General features: G+C 37.0%; 1 pseudogene; it reads right to left on the bottom strand.

Annotated features, from left to right (window-relative positions):
* Positions 1 to 203: 203 nt before the first annotated feature.
* LOC131408008 (olfactory receptor 52J3-like) lies at positions 204 to 1,139 on the bottom strand (annotated as a pseudogene).
* Positions 1,140 to 5,515: the final 4,376 nt, after the last annotated feature.

The following is a 5,515-nucleotide window of genomic DNA, read 5'->3' as shown; positions in this document are numbered from 1 at the left end:
AACTAACAGCAAACTAAAAATGGGAAGTATTTCCTAAAGCTTGGATTATCTGACCATGTAATGTTATTTTGAGGCTTCAGTTACTATTTTTTATGTGGATGAATAAACTGACAATTGCTTGCCAAGTATTAATATGAAGGTGGAGTCAATATCGTCATTACATGCAGATCTTCATCCTTAAAAATCAATGAGTATAGTGTTCCCTACTTACCAGTAAATACTTGGATCACACAATCTCTGATTTGCTTGGTCCTTACCCCATAGATAATAAAGTTGAGGGCAGGTGGAAGAACAACATAAATGTTGGCAACAAGAATGTGGACACAAGGGGGTATTTTTTGGCCAAATCGGTGAGTGACGAAGGAGAAGAGAGAGTGTGTATAGAAAACAAACATGACTGCAGCATGGGAGCCACAAGTGTTCAATGTCTTGTGATGATCATCTTGGGATTTGAGGTGGAATACCACGTGAAGGACGTAGCCATAGGAGATTCCAACCAGTACCAGGACAAGGACAAGGAAGGAAGCAACAAAGAGGCCATAGAGGACATTGATTCAAACATTGGCACAAGCCAACTTGGCAATGCCCATGTGCTCACAGTAGGTGTGTGCAATAATGTGGGCATCACAAAAGGGCAGACAGTGGATTAGGTAGATCATGGGCAGTGTCAGCATGACCGCACTCAATGCAATGCCCAGTCCAATTCCTGACAGCACTGAGACAGTCAGGATGGTTGTATAGTGGAGTGGTGCACAGATGGCTACGTATCGATCAAAGGCCATTGCTAGCAGGACTGCAGACTCCATTGCTGTGAACATGTGTATTCGAAATATCTGGGCCACACAGGCTCCAAAGCCAATTTCATGAGCATTAAACCAGAAGATACCCAACATACGTGGTACTGATGATGTGGAGAGGGCCAGATCTTTGGCTGATATGATGGCCAGGGAGAAGAACATTGGATCCCGGAGGGTTCTCTCTGTCCAGATGATTATCAAAATTGTGATCTTGCCAATAAGAGCCACTAAATAAACATAGCAGAAGGGCAAAGATATCCAGGCATGGGCAGTCTCAAGCCCTGGGATGCCTAAAAGAAGAAACGCGGGTGGATGGAACATGGTTATATTTTGATAGGGCATTATAGATTTGGTTGGAATAGGAGAAGATATGGTCTATTCCTAGAAAGAAAAAAACAAGCACAAGAATAGTTTCAAATTATTAGTTTTTGTTTTATTACAGTGCAAGAGAAGACAGTGATATTGTTTCTTATCTGTTTTCTTATACTGGAGAAACAAAAAGGAAGATTCCTAATACTGGACACAATTGAATCCAAGGGACAGATCAGTTATGAGGATTAATAGCATAGTCAATGCTGAGAGATAATATAATATCCTTTGCAGTTCTGAACCAAAATACTCTATATTCGGGTACTTTTCTTTCATGAGCAAAGACTAGTATCTAGATTAATATAAAATGTAGGACTTCCCAAATTGAGGATGTTGAGGACAAACACAACAAATCATTAAGACAAAGACAGATAAACACGTAGATAACTACACACAGCCACACTGACATAAAGAAACACAGACATAAAAGCAATAGACATGTAATGATATATGCCATTTGCCTTCAGTATGTTTCATTTAGTACTAATTTTCACATGAATTCAAATTGAAAAAGTTACCTCCAAAACCAATAGGTATTCCTCACTGAAGCATTCAATAAAAACTTGGAGATCAACAGCATCAAAGAAATCTTAAACTGAGACAGGCACAGGCATTCAACAAATAGAGAACAAGTTTAGATCCAAAACATTTCTTATTAGAGGAATCTGAACCCCTTTGTTACTGAGATTATAGTGGAACATTAGGCAACAAAGAGAACTTGAGGTTTTACCCTGTTTTCATATACATATGAAAACATCCAAGAGAGACAGTGGTCAGAGAAGTTAAAATAACTAAGTTTGAGGGAAGGACTGGTCATGGACCTAGCTCTCCCAGGTCAGGAATAATTAAGGTTTTAACCTAACCCTGAGCAATATCCAGAGGCTCTTATCCCATCCTGTGATAATTCATTTTTTTTTTTTTATTTTTTTTTAAAGATTTTATTTATTCATTTTTCCCCCCCAAAGCTACCCCAGTAGATAGTTGTATGTCATAGGTTCACATCCTTCCAGTTGCTGTACGTGGGACTCGGCCTCGGGTTGGTCGGAGAAGTGGTGCCCTGGGGCGCTCCTGGGATCCGAACCCGGGCCGCCAGCATCAGCGTGCGTGCACTTAACCGCTAAGCCACGGAGCCGGCCGATAATTCATTTTTAACACAGAAAATCAGGCAAAACAAGGAAAGAAAAGAAAACTTTCAGGAAGCAATAAGGCATGCAGAAAGAAAAGAAAGAGGAAAGAAATATAGGAGGTTGGGTGGAAGACAGAAAGAAGAGAGTGAAGGAAAGAATGATAAAAAAGTTCAGCCCCTCAGTAAGTTTAGGGTATCTGGAGAAAGTAATAGCCACCAAATTGTGATAAATATATCTTGAAGATCTTTAAGAATACTGACAACCTGGCTAATCAGAAGTCCTCTGACAGTAGAAGATACCGAAATCTCTCTTCCAGTACCCTTAGTTTCTTGCTGCTTCTCTTGGTGTCTGTTTTTTGAGCCTACTTTCAAAGAAAGTCCTTTCCTAACTTAATTTATTCTACCACCATGAAAGTCCATTGTATTCACTATTCTGCAGTTATTAGAGAGAATAGGAATTACTGAATATTAAAACAGTCTCCACATTTCCTGACTACTGAGTACTGAATATACCAGAAATTGTCATCAAAGACCTCACTCTTGGTCAGTAGTCTGTAGATCAGAGTCATGGGGGATGCATGATACACTCTTATTAAAATCATTTCAAGCCTTCCCTCTTACCTATGAACAGAGAGATTCTGTTTAAAGTTCTCTTAGATTCCTTGGTCAATATATAACCTATCTCTAGCAGGAATGGGGACTAGACAGTCTCTTCTATGTCCACCCCTGAGAATAGAGTTTGAAACTTCTGGCCCTTGGTCACCTAAGGCACAGCTCTGAAAATAAACCCAAATCATAATCCCCCTCTGGCCATGAGATTTAGGACTATGATCTCAAAGTCTCCTGGGAAAGGGCTGAAATTCTGGTCCAGGAAGGAGGAAGTGGAAGAAAAGCAGACATAAAAGAAGCACACAAAAATGCAGAGATTAGTAGGAAAATATACAAATCTAGATACACAAAACATACACACGAGAAGTACTCAGTACATTCGAATGAGTGCAATTTTGCATTATGGTCTTTTTAGACATTATTATTCTCCAAAATCAGGACAAGATATTTCTGATGCACATGCTTCTCCTTCCCACACTCATGTGCAAAGCTAAAAAAATACTGCTACATCAAGGTACTCTTCCTCATGGATCCAAGGACAGTTACTAATAAAAGTACTCCAGAAAGTTCTTGAGACAGCAACTTGTTTGACTAGAGTTGGTACAGACTATTAAATATTTTTACCATCTTTGTGTAGAAGAAGAAAGTTCCTTATTTCCCAAGTTATTAAATCATCCTTATTGTTCTTAAGAAATCATCTTGCCTTGTTTGTGGCTGCTTCTAAATACACATCCAAAGGTCTTAGAAAGTTTAAAGTACTTTCTGTTCCATAACATTTGTGGAATGTTATCTCCAAACTGTGACCACCATCTACTTTATCACACTTCTTGGATTTTTTTGTATCTCCTCGTTGTTTCACACACAAACACCATGTTTCTGTGAATGATATCCCTTCATTCTGAGTGCTCCATACCAACTACATAAATTAAATTTGTTAAACTCCTAGTCTTCTCAGATTTTTTAATTTATTAATATAATATACGTATAGCACAAAATTTACCATTTTAACCACTTTTAGGAGTACAGTTCAGTGGCTTTAGGTATATTGACATTGTTGTGCAATCATCACCACCCTCTATCTCGAGAATTTTTTTCATCTTCCTAAACTGATACACTCTATCTATTGTCCCCTCCCCACAGTCCTTGTTAACCTCCATTCTATTTACCATTTATATGAATTTGACTAGTCTAAGTTCTTTATAATATGTGGAATCATACAATATTTGTCCTTTTGTGATTGGCTTATTTTATTAGCGTAATGTTCTCAAGATTTATCCACATTGTAGCTTGTGTCAGCATTCCTTCCTTTGTAAGGTTGAATAACATTCTGCAGAATGTATATATCACATTTTGTTTATCCATGCGTGTATGGATGGACACGGGTTGCTTCCATCTTTTGGCTCTTGTCAGTAATATTGGTATGAATATAGATGTACATATATATATTCTTGTCCCTACTTTCAATTCTTTTGGGTATACACCCAGAAGTGGAATTGCTGAAGTATATGGTAATTCTATGTTTAATTTTTGAGGAATGGCTATATTATTTCCATAATAGCTGGACTACTTTACTTTCGCATCAGCAGTCTACCAAGGTTCCAAATTCTCTACATCCTAGCCACCATTTATTTTTTCATTTTCCTTTCCTTTCTTTTCTTTTCTTTTCTTTTCTTTAATAATAGCCATTGTAATGGACATGAAGTGGTTTCTCATTGTGATGATGTCTATTCTCTAGTGATTAGAATGTTGTGCATCTTTTTAATGTATTTATTGGCCATTTGTGTATATTCCTCAGAGAAGAGTAGTATAGATACCTTAATAATATCACGTCTTCCAATCTATGAACATGGTATGCCTTTCCATTTATTGGTGTCTTCTTTAATTTCTTTCAGCGAAGTTTTGCAGATTTCAATATACAAATCTTTAACTTCATTGGTTAGGTTTATTCTTAAATATTTTATTTTTTTTTGATCCTATCTCCAAATTAACATCACTGTCTACCACATGGCTTGGATCCTTTTTTTTTTTCTATAAATTGAATTGTTTTCTTAATTTCCTTTTTGGAACAGTCATTGTTAGTGTATAAAAGTCCAACTAATCTTTGTGCATTGATTTTGCATCTTGCATATTTACTGAATTTGTTTATTATACCTAACTTATTTTGTTGGCAGAATCTTCAGGGTTTTCTACATATAAGATCATGTCATCTAAGAACAGACACTTTTACTTCTTCCTTTCCAATTTGATGCCTTTTGTTTCTTTTTCATGTCTAACTGATCTGGCTAGGACTTCCAGTACTATGTTAAATACAAGTGGTGAAAATGGGGTCTTTGTCTTTGTTCTGATCTTAGAGGAAAAATATTCATTTTTTTTGTCCTTGAGCAGGATGTTATCTGTGAGTTTTCCCAGCTATGGTCTTTACTATACTGAGGTAGTTTCCTTCGATTTCTAGTTTGTTGAGTGTGTTTATCATGAAAGGGGGTTGAATTGTAAAAATGTTTTTTCTGCATCTATTGAGATGACCATGTGTGAGTTTTTTATCCCTTCATTCTGTTAATGTGGTGTATTACATTGATTGCTTTTCAAAGGTTGAACCATCCTTGCATTCCAGGAA

This window comes from Diceros bicornis, chromosome 7 (assembly GCF_020826845.1).
Source record: "Diceros bicornis minor isolate mBicDic1 chromosome 7, mDicBic1.mat.cur, whole genome shotgun sequence".
In the NCBI taxonomy this organism is placed as follows: Eukaryota; Metazoa; Chordata; class Mammalia; order Perissodactyla; family Rhinocerotidae; genus Diceros; species Diceros bicornis.
This window is presented reverse-complemented; position numbering and strand designations above follow the sequence as displayed.